This window comes from Anser brachyrhynchus (assembly GCF_964034855.1).
Source record: "Anser brachyrhynchus genome assembly, chromosome: 3".
Classification (NCBI taxonomy): domain Eukaryota; kingdom Metazoa; phylum Chordata; class Aves; order Anseriformes; family Anatidae; genus Anser; species Anser brachyrhynchus.
Window position 1 is genome coordinate 118,474,040 of NC_137696.1, and position 15,934 is coordinate 118,489,973.

General features: G+C 39.9%; 1 protein-coding gene across 7 annotated transcripts in view; it reads left to right on the plus strand.

The window, feature by feature from the left end:
- The window catches only part of KLHL29 (kelch like family member 29), a 399,077-nt gene that overhangs the window by 160,136 nt on the left and 223,007 nt on the right, over positions 1 to 15,934 (plus strand). The gene's annotated exons all lie outside the window — the stretch shown is intronic.

Below are 15,934 nucleotides of genomic sequence, written 5' to 3' on the forward strand. Positions count from 1 at the left end.
CTTTGCCCTTGATTTTCATTCAGAGCTGGCAATCTAGGAGATTTTTCAGTGCCAGATACCTTATCCAAAGTATTTATTGCAGGTTATGTCTAATGGCCCATTTGTGATGGAGCCTGGACGGAAATCCATGAGCGTATGTTGTACTTGGTAGACATCCCCTCGGAAGAGGCTACAGAAACAAAGCTCGGTGTGTCTCACTCACCTGTGGTGTTATTTCTTGAATAGCTCTCGTAACTCACTGTCCTCATCCTATCAACCATAAAATCTGCCAAATTTACCACAGATTTGTAGAAGAGCAGTTTACGAGTCTGCTCGATGAACAGCTCAGGGGTTAATAGCGGGGTGTTTTGCCAGTCGGGTTCAGTCAAACGTAACGCTATTAACACGGGGTAGTTGTTCAGTGCTGTTGGAAATGAGCTTCTGTTTCTCAGCCCTTTTCCCTTTGTGTTTCTGCTTCATTGTGTTTAGTGCCCTGACTGTTCGCTTTTCCTTTGGAGGTGACTGTTCCTGGACAGAATAAAAGTAGAGAGACGGAGCAGTGTGAAAATGTGCGTACCGCTGCTGAATCCCTTTTACGAAAGCTGGCTGCGTGGAGAAAGAAAGAAAAAAAGAAAGAAATGCAGTTGCAGGAAGCGAATCTAAATAAGCTCCTACTCCACCTTTTTCAATTTACTGGAGGAAATATCTTTTTTCATATCATTTGACTTTTTGATTGTTAGATCAAATTGAGCCAGTTGGAATGAGACTCAGTGATCAGAAGAGAAGTCCTGAAAACCTCTGTTTAGCTGCTCTCTGGTCTCTGTGCAATTGGTTTGCTTAAATTTGCTGTAATAACCTTTTAAGAGTCGTGTACCCATTCTTCACTGAGGACCCTGCTGTGCATTGTGATTATGTTATCTGTTGCCTCCCTGAATGTTTAACATGATCAAAGTGTTGTGGGGCTTGGTTTTTTGGGGTGTGTTTTTTCTCTAGGTCTTTTTTTTTTCCCCCCCTCTACACGCTTTTACTTTCAAAATATAAACATACATTGTTTGATATGTATTACTCTCCATGTGTCAATCCCCCTTTTCTTCTGCTTTTTTCCCCTTTTCTCTTTAAAGTTCCTGCTTAGTAAGTATTGAACAAGCATGCTGAGTAGCTCTGATAATTAGGTAATTTGAATTCGGGGATGGATGTTAGATGTTAAGGTGTGGGATGGAGGCTGGTTACGTTGGAAGGCAATGTATTCTGTCTCTGGGTAGGAGAGAGTGAAATGCCCTTTATATCAGCACCGCTCGCCAGCAAACCAAGGGTATGGTGTTGAACATAAATGCAATTGCATGGCCTTGTTCGCCCTCTTTCTCAGGGAAAGCGGCAGATGTTGACAGTGAATATAGTGAAGTGCAAACGGGTAAAATAATGAACTGAAGTGGCAACTTAATGGAATTATTAATGGGATTTGTGTTCAAATAGTGAACAAGGATTGATTTTTATTAACATAGGTTTTACACATGTAAACTTATGCGAAAGATTATACCATACTTCTCCTTCTCTGGTGGAGTGTTTATAGAGTACACTGTATGCGCAGGGTTCTCTGAACTTCTTTAAATATTGCCCTTTCTCCCACTTATCTCCCAGTGCTTCTCAGTGTGTAGCACTCCATATAAATCTGTATAATATACCCAGAGATTTAACTGAACAGTGAGGAAACCTTGAAATTAAAACTGAAGCAGTAGGTGTTCAGTGGGAGTTTGGTGTTTGCTTGTTCATTCTCACCAGAATAAAGGGTGGGAACATGATGGATAGCTCAAAATGCTAAAGTGCAGCTATCTGTGAGCTGGGAGGCCTCTGCTAGAAGTGGCTATATACCTACAAGGTGGTGGTGAAGACGTCATAATTATGAGCTGACATTTAAAGAAATGTCAGAAGCATTCAAACAAACCCCTGCTCGGCTTCCACCCATGTATCTTTTTGTGTCCCCGATCCTGCCATCTGTTATCCCAAGGACTTCGGTTTTGATTACCTTTTTGTTTGCTTTTCTGATAAATGTTTTGTTTATCCTCTATGCCTGGCGTATGCTTCCAGAGATTGTTTGCAAGCCCCTTACCCTCTTTGTATGTGGATTTCTCCTAAAGAACTATTTACCACCATGATGCTGGCAAAAACTAATCCTCTGATTATAGATGGGCTGAGTATTTCTGCATGCATCTGTATTTAGGAACAGACTTTGCCAAATACCTATTCGGAGTGTGTGTACAAAAATGCATATGGTGTTGCTCAACATTGTTATCTGTCATCTGCTCATGTTATTTTCTTCACGCATTGTTTTCTTGACATTTTTGAATGTGAGCTCTTCAGGGCAGGGAACGTGTCATTCCTGACATTTGGGAAGTTCTTCATTCCATGTAACAGATTTTGTATTACTACATGTATTTTGAAAATCAAAGAGGAATGTCATATTGCCTTTCTGTCCTGGTACAGCAAGGCCTGTGTGAAGTTCATTGGTGACCATTAAAAAGACTTCTTCCAAAGCAGCTGCCATTCCGTACTGGCATTAATGATAACGTTAAAGCATGTTTTATGCTGCTAATCCTAGCTCCGTCCGTAAAACTTGAGAACAGCCACAGTAGGTGTAATATGCATTCATACAGCTCAGTATTCTGCCTCCAGTGGGAGATCTACAGTACAAGTATGGTACATGTGTACTTTCCGTTATGCACTCTCCACAGGCTCCAGCTTGGGGATTTCTTTAGCCACAGGTTGTACCTTTGTCTTCCAACCATCTAGCAAAACATGAAGTATACGCTTACCTTCAAGCATGCAAGTAGCCCTGTTGACCTCAAGATGGCTGTTTTCATGCCTACTGTTTAGTAGGTTTTAAATCATTTGGATGGATTGAGACTTTCCTCTTGGGGTGATATCCACGGTAGGTAACTGCTGGCGAGCAAAATGAAAGGAGCTGAAATGTGCTTGAGTCTTATCCGGTCATTTAGAGCTGTTGTGATTTGGAAGAGTGAGTTCTTCGGACTCACATCAGTACCCAGAGGCACACACAAGAGGGACAGGACTCATCTCGTGTCCATCCATCTCGCATTACCTGCCCCGAATGACCAAGTAAGTTCCAGCTGGGCAGAGGAGGGAAAGCCTGTGTTCCCATCCTCAGCAAGCACTGACTCGCAGCATGGAAGCCATAGTTAGACACTTAAATAAATACGGGCATTTTAATGACATGTAGATTATGGCTGGTGATCTGTAGAGTCAGATGGATGTAAGGTCAAGGTCAGATGCGTAGTGTTGTAGCAAGACTAATCTCCAATGACTGTTGGTATTTTTCTGTTTCAGAAAAAAATTGCTGACTGTGATTATTTTTTTTTTGTAGAATCACGTTAGGCCTGGAGTAGATAATATTGGGTAAAATATATTGTACCCATAATTCATATTAATGGAAATTCAATAATGGCAACCTGTCATCCACAGAGATTAGAAATGAGTCCAAATGTTGTGCTATAAAAGCATTAAAAAGGCATTATGAATTAGAATCTATTGCACCATGTTTTCCTTGTTATAAATAATGGAGGGAAAAACTAGTCCTTGAAGTTTTTGGATTGTCCATTTTGAGAGAAGCCAGCAATTACTTTCTAGAGCTGACTGTGCACCATTGATCTGACTTATGGATTTCATAAATGCAATGGTCTGCTAATTTAATAAACTTACTCAATCTGTTTTTAAACAGAGTACAGAACTTTGAAAAATGATTTCCTTTCAAACTAAAATTAACTCTTATGGCTTTTAAATATTAAATTGTGATATTTGCTTCCAGTTTTTCATTAAAATACCTTCTGGTTCCACATTTTTCCTGGGATGGGCTAGATACTTGCAGCTCATGTTTTATTATATTAAATACTCATATTGCACTTATGCTAATTTGGCATCAAGCTATGAATTGGAGGTTTTAGACAAACCTTTACTTGGTTTTACATTGTCAGTAAATTTTACAGCTGCCTCCAAAGTTTACCACTGCCAAAAGCTTAGATGTAGTTGTTTGGTAGTCTAGACTTGTCATATAATAGACGGAATATTGATACGCTGGATGTGATGTCTTGTCAAAGTAGTTTGTATGTGAAGCTGCATATTTGGGGGGAAGAACTCACAGTGTTTTCAACAAATTTGCAGCAAGCTGAGAAAAGGGAAAATTCCCTTTCAAATTAATTTGTATTCTCAAGCATGAGGTTTGATTATTTCTGACTTACTCTATTTTAGCTTTTGTAAACACAGTAGGTCATAAAACAGTGCAGCTGCTCTTGAAATCTGGCAGCTTTTGCAAATCTATAACATACCTGTTGGATTTGAAATGTAGGAGGTCAAACAGTGTGGCAAATTTTATCAACTGAATTTCTGAATTAGGTGATAAAAAGATCCGTAATCTCTGGGAGATCTTTCTTTCTGAATTCTTTCCCCAACCCTGTGGAAACATACCTATTCTTTTGGAGCATAGAGTGTAATTAGGGTCCAAAGTCTTCCATAAGACTTAATCAAGTTAATCAAGTTCTGAACTTTATTCAGTGTAGATCCATCTTTCTTTCCCTGCACCAATCTATGCAGAATGTATTGTATCATGAATTAGCATTGACAGGGTAACTGTAGGATATTTGGTCAGATGCCAAGTTTAATTCATTTGTTATCAAGACCAAGAAACGAATGTGACAGTGACAGTAATAATTATCTTCTTCTGCAAAGAAATGAAGTACAAGCTTACACTTTTTGGTTAAAAGGGAGATAACGGAGAGTAAGGTAATTATACCTATCATACACTTCTGACCTGTGTTTTTATTGTTCTTGACAGGCTTAGAAAGTACGATGGTACATCTTGGCCAAAGAACTCCTACATTCAAATAAAATAACTTTCAGCTGATACCATATTTATTCAGCATGCTGATAAATTGCTTTTTCAGAAATCAGCTCTGTCGCATTTTTTAATAAAGTTAATGGGCTGGGACAGACAATGGTGGGTTGCTGTCTGCTTAGCGTATTCTGGATGCAAAATAAAATTCCCTCAGTCATATTTAATACTATAAGTTTGGGGTTTCAGAGGAATGAAATGAAAAATCAATGACATTTGCAACACAGTACAATATTGGAACAGCAGGATTCAGGGAAACTGGCTGGGGATTGGCCTTGAGGACTCCTGGGATACTCTTAGCTTGAGGACTCCCACTATATTTCCCCACTTCTAACTCTTACAGATACAGGACTGATATTATTTACTTTTCTTTATTTTGTCTCTTGAATTCCTTGAACAGCTCCTATGAATTGTGTGAACATGGACACCTCTGAAATTCCTGCCTAGGTAGAGGTCCAGTTCTTGCTGATATTCAGACAATGTGGGGGAGTTTACAGGAAAGTCCTCTGAAAGAGCCTAACTCTAGAGAGGAATGAGTTGACACGAGGATGAGCGTTTTGAAAAATTGACTTGGGGAAGAAGCGAGCTTCAGCTTGACATAGCATGGGACCATGGTCACATAGTTTTAGATATTAAACTGTTTGAATATTTAGGTACTGTTAGAGCTTCTGGAGACTAACTTTGGAAAAGGCTTTTCTGAGACTAACTGGAGATGCTTCAAGAAAAGTGTCTTTAAAAGTGAAAGTTTGCTGCAAGTCTTTGATTTGTCCTTATATGTAGGGAAATATAATGATGTCAGGCCAGTGGCAAAGAGGCAGTGCTCCGTGCTGTTCGCTGCTACTGAAGCTGAGCTTGTCAGTCCTTGACCAAACTGAGAAGTTGACGGTGTCATCAAGAACAGGCCCTGAAGGCCTGGCTGAGAGGCTGCATCAGTCAGCTGAAAGATTGGGCTCATGGACTGTGTCTCGTGGTAGGAATGAAAGAACACACTTAGACAAGTATTTCCCTTGAAAAACGATCATCCTGAAGACAGCAATCTTTCTGCTGCTCGTTGGGCCATTCTGCACATCTGCGTCCCCTCTCCCGATCCTGACAAAATGTTCCTTCTCTCTGCCCAGCTTTCTCCTGACTCATCAAGTCTTTCAACTCCATTTGCTCTCTTCCTAATGAAAAAAGAAAAAGGTGTTTCTTTTTAATGAAATTTCATCTATGAAAACAAAAAATCTCAAATTGTCTCACTGATTTTTATTTTTAATATTCATGCACTAAAAACGAAATAGATTAGACATAAATGAGCCAGCTCATCTTTTGTTTCTTTCCTGCTTGTGGCTTTATATTTTATGCCTGCTCTACAGATTTGTCACGTATAGTATACTTTTTCTGATTCTTTTCCATTTCCATGCCTTTCCATTTATTTTTACTTCCAACAGTGATGGGTACCTGGAGGCTCTCTGTTGCACTCCTGGGCACAGGCTACATCTAGCAGATGAGGCATAAGAAAAAGTTTAGGGAAACCTGGAGCCTAATACCATTTCACTTGACAGGTTCTGATGAATCACTGAAGCTTGGATTCACCTTATATATCTTTAGCCATCCAAATGTTAGGGATCTATTTAAAGCCAGCTTGTAGCCTCTATTTTCATTCAAGAGAGAGGAATAGCACTCTCTGAAAGGTGATTTTTCTCATCCTAAAATAGGTGGGTTGAAGCACTCCTTTGGCATGCTTTTCTGCTCCCATTGGCTACAGAGGGACCATGTAGATTGCTTTTGGATATCTGATATTGAAAGAAATCCAGTCCTCACATTCTGTATCATTTTCTCCATTGGTGTCAGCAAACCTGTGTAAATGCTTAAAGATTTAAATGTAAAAAAATACACGTTCTGCAAATTGCTATTGATATTGTCGGTATTATTATTATTACCTACCTGCTGAGGGAAAAAGTCACATCTTGCTTATACTGAATCGTTCGAGTGGCAGAAACTTGGCCCAGTGTTTTACTGCATACATCTATTTCCCCTTTTTATTTTGCTTTTCATTTTGCTGTTCTTCATTAATGCAAATTTTTCTCATTTGTGACACTGGTAGGAAGCGCTTGGCCCATTACACATAGCTTAGTCATAAACAAGGTATTTGCTGTTTCTTGTGAACAGAAAAGTCAGAAAATTTTGTTCTGGATTGTCAGTAACATTATCACACTGGAGTCTGCTGTTACTGAAAATTATTTCAACTGCAGAGGCAGCACTCAACCTCAAGATTTTGAGGTAAATCCACACAAATAAAGCAGTTTACCATCTCTGATCAAATTGCTCATTTTCAGTTATGTGGGAAGAATATAAAGGAATATGATGGAGTATTTGTAGAGGCCACGGGGAGCTGGAAAATAAATACAGAGAGGAGTGAAGTTTTGAGGCAAATATACTGAGGAGATGAGGCACTGTTTTCAAGCCAAGAAAGGACAAAAATAAGGAAGACCCTTGAGTTGGCTTTGCAGCACCAAAGGGAAGAAGGAATTCTGCTACGACAAGCCACAGTTTGTGCTTTTTCTGGAATATCTGTATCCTAATGGCCAATCACGATGAGTAACACTTGTGGGAGGTATTGTTTGTATTGTAGATGTCCAATCTCTGTGATTAAAAAAGCAAGTAAATATTTTCCATCTTGGTTACCTGGTAGTCTAGGACCGTGAGTGATGCAGTAGTGGAGTGGTGAAGGAACTACCAGGAGATTTGGGAGGTTTGGGTTTAGCTCTTGGCTGTGTTCTTGAGCAAGTCTTTCAGGTGTTTGAGTACCTGTCACCTGATCTCAGTAGCATTTAGGTGTGGACAGCTGTGGATTTGACTGTTAGTCTTTTGTTTCAGTACCTGTAAAAGAGGAGAAAGCACCTAGTTTGAGGGCAAACACATTAAAGATTATGAGGCATTCCAATGCTACGTCCATACTCGTATCGTGAACAGCCAGGGCATGGCTCCAAGTACTGGCTTCTCATCCTTCATAATTTCAAAATTCACTTGGAATAGTTTTGAGTCTGGCCAGCTCTCCTGGATTATGCCCAGACACGGCTCAAGATTCAGCTTGGGTAAGGGATCGTTCCACCTACAGACATTGCGGTGGTGTGGTCAGGGAGGGTGTGACTGCAGGCTTGCACTGTCAAATGAGTTCAGAAACAGTCCCTGAACTCTTTCATTTATTAGTGTAGACACAGACTCAGAAACTATGGTACTGAGGGGTTAAACCATGTAAGTACTAAAAGAAAAAGAAAGGAGTAACAAGAAAAGCAGTTAAAAAATCTCCATAGCTGTGTAAAAGAAAATTATCTAAATATTTTTTTTTACATTTTCTGGCATGACTTTTATTAATACAATTTTATGGGTAGTGGTTAACATGGCTGAGACTTTGGGGGATGTATTGCCTCTTCTACATACTTGGATAAGGAATGTAATTTGTTTATCCAAGCGTACACGGTATTTTTCTCATAAATTCAATTGCAAGTTCTTTTTTTTTTCCAACCTTTATGACGGGTGAAAACAAAACCAACAAATTACACGTTTGGAAAGTGTTCTGTGCAGTTGAACTGGAATGAGTTGAACAACTGACTTCAACCTGTCTCAGTTCTACGAACTGTTCCCTGAATGGTGAAATCTAGGAAACCTTTTTTGCCTGAGACCTTATACTCAACTCTGTTTTATTGGCTCAGTGAAGCTGAATAGCCATAGTAAGTCGTTTTAAAATTCCTAGAGCGATGCAAGAACAAACTGTACTAGGCAGCATGAAGGTAAAATGATTTAAATTCTACCAAATGTTGTCAAATGATACTGTCTCACCGCTTCTAGTAAAATTCACAGCTGAAATAAATAATGATGATCTGGAAAACTTGCAATAGTCTAGAAAAAACATAGAAACCAAAATACTGTGGCAGACCTACAGGATGATTCTGATTGTAAAATCATGATTCTAGGCTGAACATAACCACTTCAGCTGTCTGCCACTTTGCCTCAGATTCGTTTATGGTGAGGACTGCAGGATGAGGATGTGTAGCTTCACCTTGGTTGCCCAGGCTTTTGGTTTGGTTTAGTAGCAGAATCCCTCATTTCTGCATAAAGCTGATCTGCTCAACAGCTGCAGTTTAAGCTTGGATGCAACCTTCTGTTCTGCTGTCCCACAGGATGAACTTCTGAAGCTAGGAACAAATTAAACAACCAAGACTTTCCTCTTAAAGCCCTCAGGAAAGGGCATCAGAATATCCTATATAGTCACCTTAGCATTAGCCCTTAGTATAACAGTGTAATTAAAAGAGCCAGAGAAGACCTTAGTTGTGTAAAAGGAGAAATACCAAGTACAAGTAGAGAAAGTATTTTGATAAAAGTCTATTTTATTAGTAAGACTGATGCCAGAATGCTCTATCTAGTTGTAATGTCCATGATTCAAGAAGATTGAGAAATAGCAAAGAAAGTCTTAAGTACAACTATAAAAATTATCCAGGCCTGGAGAATAAACCACAGAATGTGTTTCAGTCTATTCCATTTGCTAAAGGCAGGCTAGAAGATGATTGCTTAGCTGTTGACACATTGAAAAATAGCTGAAGTGGAGAACATGTAAATCTTGCGAGCAATACAATACGGAGTGACTGGAAGGTAAAGTTAGATGATATCAGGAAATCTGTAGAGGAAGTCATCCCAAATGATCCTGCGAGTTCTTTTCAGTTTAGAACACTTGATAAAAGCCGTATTTTTAAATGACTTGGGGGCTATAATCTTCCACTTAGGTACTGTGGTGTCCTCTGATATCCTCTTGAAAGGTGTTGACTTGAGTAGGTCTTCAGTCTCAAGATTTATTTTGCAATTACTATAAACATGTAGCTGACTCATTTGAAGTACATTCTTTTAGTTGCAGAAACTGGGGGAAAACAAGTTATTTTTTTCCATGAGGACTCTTGATTTTAAACCTCTTACTATTACTCCTAGTGATTTCAGTGCGTGCATTAGAGCGCCGTTCTTCTAGTGCAAAATTATTGGATGATGTACTACGTGAAAGTCTTTGTGGGGAAAAAAAATAAACTCCTGGAGTTTCAGTACTGTTTGGGATCTAAAATTATGATTAGAGAAAAATGCTTGCTGTGCTAAACCTAGTTACACCTTTACCACAGTTTCTAGCAGGTCTACTGCAAATTCAGCTCATCAGCTGGATTGTGTTGCTACAAGTCCACATATGTTTTCCTTCTTTTGTTCCACATTTTAGTTTTATATTACTGCTTTCTGCCTTGGTCTTTTCCTGCTTTTGTAGCTCTTAAATATTTCCTTCACTGACATCACTTACTTCATCTAAATAGCAATGACAAGGTAACTAAGATCACACTCTCGTTTTAATATAACATAGCAATTATAATCAGATTAAACAGGCTGAATATTTTAGGATGATGAGGCACCAGGGAGACCATTCCTTGTGTCCAGCACTGTGTAAACCCATGTAGTTCTCTCTGTAAGGCTTGGGCACAGAAGGAGAGGGATGTGAGATCAAAGTATGCATGACAGATGCTACTCTAAGTCATGTCACTTAAGGCTGCAGTGAAAGGTTTTTGGTGATGTTGCTGAGGTGCTGCTGAACAGGGCATAGGAATCCATAAAAGTCGTGTAGTTTGGGGCTCACAATGCTTGATTCAGCTTTTGGGTTTTGCCTCATTGCCTCTCTATGTTTGGTCGGACATTCTCAAACCCAAGCTTTGGAGAGCCTTCTGGGTCGGTGTGCCATCATAGTGTTAAAAATAGACACTTGAAAGTCATGACAAATCTCACTTAGTCTCATAACAATGAAATATTTATATAGTTCTAAAACACTCAGGCATCTGCCTTGTTGTGGTACATGTTGCTTATCTATTTTATCATATTTTTCATTCAGTCAGCATTAGTGACTTTTAGCATTGTCAACCCCAGATGTTGAGATGTCATGATGTTGTCCCCCAAATTATAAGATTTTTACAATATAATAAATTTGGGGTTGCCTTGGTTTCCTTTATGGCTTCTGAGGTTTTGGACTATGGTCAGGTTGCATTTCACTTTAGTCCCTGTAACCACCAGGGTTGGAATTTTTTTTTCTTTTTTTCAAGGAAAAAATCTGGTCTCTGTGAATCATTTGGAGCCATGTTATTTTGAGTCAGACATAAAACGGGGTGCTCCCACAGGCCGACAGAGGGAAGCAGAATTCAAGCACCTAAATCCAGAGTTTTAAACCTAAAAATCCCTGCTACCTAACTCTGGGGTACCTACGTGCTCTGTGGGTGCCTTACTTACTCTTTGACAATTCAGAATACCCCCAGCATCTTTAGCTGTGTATCTGCATGTGCCAGAACCATCCCTGGCTTACAGCTAAGCCTATCTGAGACATGGAAATCAAGTATTTCTCTACCAAAATCTAATGAGGAGCATTTCTCAAAGTATGCCTAAAAAATAAAATAAAAATAAAATAAAAATAAAAATAAAATAAAATAAAATAAAATAAAATAAAATAAAATAAAATAATAAAGAGGATGCAAGGAAACATGAATAAGAGGCTTAAGAGCAGCAGCAACTTTCTTAAAAAAAAAAAAAGTGTAACAGGAAATCTTAAAACTGTCAAAAACTGTGGGGAAAGAAGATTTTTGGATAGAGCATTCCAAGTGGCAGGTTCATCATCTCTGCTCAGGGGTCAGGTGCACACTCTCTGGAGAAGCATCTTCCTTCAAGGCTTGGCAGGGGATGCTCTGCTCATGTTTAAGAGGGAAATAGCCAAGGTCCAGAGAGGAAGGAATGGATACGTCCAGTATTTGACAAAAGGAATGCAAGCCCAGCAGGCGCAACCCTGCTGCTAGAAGAACAACAACAGTAACAACAACAACAAAGGAATAATGATTTTTCATTAAAGCAAGAGAAGGAAGAACTATAGCCTCCAAACACGTGATCCCAGGGTAAAGCTTCATTGCTGCAGGGCAATATTCGGGTTCAGATCCTATGGACAGTGAAATGAAAGTGAGAGGCTGAGTTTTTTCTCAGTCACTTGACCTAATGCACCTAATTTCATAATGTTATGGTTAAGAAAGGGTCTTGCTGTAATTATTCATTTAATTTTACCGGGTTGGTTTCCTTGGTAAACATGATTCTGACTTTGCAAATAATCGAATAACCCTCTCAGTCTTTCAAGAGTACGCTTGTGATGCTTTCACTCTCTAGTCGGTCTGATATTAAAAGTCAGTCTGTCTGAAGCTTGCAAATCCAGGATGCACATGTCCTTTGGAGGTGAAAAATCCAATTACAGCGGCATGCGTCGGGGAACCTGTAAGCCTAGGAGGTGGGTTTATCTTGATCTGAATAACAAGGGTTTGTAAGAGAGCTGGCATCACGACGTGCTGGGCTCTGGAGAGAAGCATTTCTCTCCAGATATAAGCCAGGCTGCTCTTGCAAGAGGCAGAGAAGTTCTTAGTGCACCAGGCAGGCCCCAGATTATCATGTCTGAAGCACTACGAAAAAATCCTTTAATTTTATGGAATAACCACAGTATCAGATGACTTGCCAGAGAAATAGGAGACCTACTTCAACTGCCTCCTCAGTCTGAGGAGATTCAGACTTAAATTTCCTAACTTTCCTGGGCTATTTTATAACACCTCAGCATTTCTGAACAGTATTACATATTCTAAGAGCAGGGATACAAACCTGCCCTTCCCTTCCCACCGTGGGCTGTAGACCCAGACAACCCTGAGAGAAGTGCAGGAGGATTTGAGAATCTCTCCTTCCCTCAGCTTCCCTGCTGTATAGCTGATATGTAATGAGGTTCTTGCCTGTAAATAAAGGGTTTTCTGCTGGATTTTCAAGCTTTCATGAGATGTATGGTACGTATGTATGGTGCCTGGTACGTCAAATCCAAATGCCTCCACACAGAGTTCTGGGTTCTTCTTGGACCAGGAAAGCATGGGGGAGAGCAAAAATAGTCCAACAATCCAGATCCTCTCATATAAGATGAAGCCATAGAAATAGTCTTGTCCAGTTCCCAGTCCTGCACATTTTCAGCAATGAAATTTTAAAGCTCTGGTTTTAAGTGTCAAAGCCTGCAGCAGTATCAGTAGTGCCTAAAGGGAACTGCAAACAAGAATCATTGAGTATTTTTTAAGGGAGGCCTGCGGTTCCCAGCACAACCCTGCTGTGCCACCGTGGGATAGGGTGCTGGGTGTTCAGGCAGGCCACTGGCGCCTGGGTGCAGAAAGGGAGAACGGACAAGGATTAATGCCGCTACTGTGAAACCACAGGTTAAGATTATTTGTGGTTTTTCATTTCTGCATGTTTGGGGTAGAGAGCTGTGAGCTTTGACTTTTTGACCCATATTTTCCTTTGGTTTTGTGTAGTTCTTTGTTGGATTATTATTTTTTTATTTATTTTTTTAGATTTGGAGGGTTGTTTTGTGGATGTTTTTAATTGGATATTAAGTTAAGAAGATCCGTTTCTTGATCCATATTTCTAGGCACAGGACATAACTCTGTAAATCTATTTTTAAAAGCGACGAAAATGTCTGTCTATAAGTTATCTCACAAATCTAGCTGAATTAATCAGCCCTCTATCCTTCTGCTGCCACCACTTCCAGAATAGGAATTCATTAATTGCAATGTAATTGTAAGAAATTAATTGGGCTCTAATTTCTCATTGACTATTTGTGTTTTAAAGAGCAGTGTAAAAGTGAAGTCCTGACTTGTGTTGTTGTGGTTTTTTTGTTTGTTTGCTTGTTTTACTGCATTCTTGCAATTCTTAATATTTCCTTCTTTCTCAATGGAGGCAAGTGGCAGTCCTGTTCTAGAAGGAGACGAACATGCAGACTGGCAAAGCATCCCATATACAACAGACTGTCAGGTAATAAAATTCTGGTGCAATAGGAAAAAACAAGCAAACAAACTTGTAACAGAATGCAAGCATTGAAACAGTATTCATGTCTGGAGCGCATATGGCAGATAAAATGGTTGAGGGACGTGGACTGTATTTCATAAATGGAAAATTCTCCAAGGAAGTGGCTACAGTCTGTGGCTAACCAAAAGATGTTTCCTACAGCTGAGAATACCTGGAATAAATACACTGAATAGAAAGGGGTTGGGTGAAGCTCAAGGGCAGCCCAGGGTGACTTGTTGAAACGCAGGGCCTGCACTGTAGAAATCTAAAATTTGTTGCATCCCACTCAAGATGCCTTCTATGTTATGAGACTGAGATGTGTACCTGCTGAGAATATTGTTTTATGTAAGTACCTAAGTCTGTGTTCTGATCATTTTGGATCTGGGATTTAGTATCTAACCTCTAGAACCTCCTACCTAAATGCAGCATTAAATGAAAACATTTAGCAGTCTGTGTATAACCCTGGTGATATTGTCCCATGCGATTTCCTGTGGTTTCTTATATGGAAAAGACCAGGGGCTACGCAAGAACTTTGGTGCAGGACTGAGGCTGGCAAAGCAGTAAGGAAGGTAAATTGGCATCTTTCAGCACTATTTATGTAGAAGTTAGTCACACCTTTTCCCAAACAGCAAGACTTGCACAGTATCTGGAGTGGTGACACTGAAGAGCTGGTAAGACAATTGCATTAACACCTGGGAATGTGCCTGGTCAGAAAGTGCATCACTACTCAACTATATTTGTGTAACTGAATAGAGGAATAACCCCATGAATCATGTGAAAGGAAGCAGTGTACAACAGCGGTGAGTGCCCAGCCTTTAAGACCAGGGAATCCAATTGTGGTCTGTATCACCATATATCTCAGTGAGGGTCTATGTTAGTATAGCATGTATTCAACAGAGAGTCTGTTGTGGTTTTCACTGAAAATAAATAGTTGGGCCTCAGACAGAAAGGGTGAGACTTGATTTCCTTAAACATAAGTTACTGCAGATATTACAGATGCAATGAGGGCATAGGTCTCGTACAGGACCCGTGTCGTATCATCCAGACCGGTGCAGACATCTGAGTTACCTCAGGCATTTATATCAGCATTAGACACTGAAGTGTAGGCAGCTGAACCTCTACCACTGTTAATTTATTTTGTACTAAATCGCGAAGATTTTTGCAAGGGCAGCAGAAAGGCAGCGAGTCAGCAGGTTGTCGGGATTAGTGAGTCAAGCAACAGTGAGGCACTGGTGTGTCTTGTCTGCCAGCCTTACGCCATGGGCACGAGTGTCCTGCACAGAGGGGCACCAGAGCTCCCCAAGTGGGTGAGGGGATTTTGAGGACTCGGAAATGTAACTTAACAGTTTAACAAAAGCTGAAAAGAGGACAGCTTCAGACTAAGCTAGGGGGACAGCGGCTAATAATGAGCCTTACTGTATTGCTAAGTGATGTGGAGGAAGCCCTATTACTCTTGACTGCATAATTGGATGGGATATTGCTGCAGAAACCATATTAGGGAACAATCCTGCACTATCAGCATGAACTGGATGAGCTAATGGCTGTTTTTCCTATGCAGTGCCTATGATCAAATCAGAATGGCAATCTAGCTGGAATGAGCAAAAAAGAAATTACATAGTGGATTTCATGGAAAATTAAGGCTTCAGGTTGCTGTACATATCCACAGTCTTGAGTAAATCTAAACCTGTATGTATTTTCCAGCCCTTTTTTACTTTTCTCTTTCTAAATCTTCAGCCTGATGTAGTTTCTTCACTGATTAGATACACTTTTTTATTTCATTTTTATTGTACAGTTGAGGCAAATATTTAAGGAAGGGAAGTGGGGGGTTGGGAGAGGACCAAAAGTTAATGTTATAGCTTTTTAATTAGAAGTCTTTGAAATTACAGCAATTTTATACTGTAGTAAGTTTTCAGGGCCATTTAGATTCTAAAATACCTGCCAACTGGGAAAGCCAGTAGTTCAGTTGCTTTATTTTTCCTCCATTACTTTTGTAGCAGAATGTGGCTTTTATAGACATTTGCTTTTCCCCCAACGTCTCCTGCTGATGCATGTTTGTGCCACTGCAGTCTTCGAAATGCTGATACCGTGTAATCGCCGTGTGTTTACCACCCCTAATCGCCTTTGTTGGTGTTTGAGTGGGGAATTGGTTATTCTTCC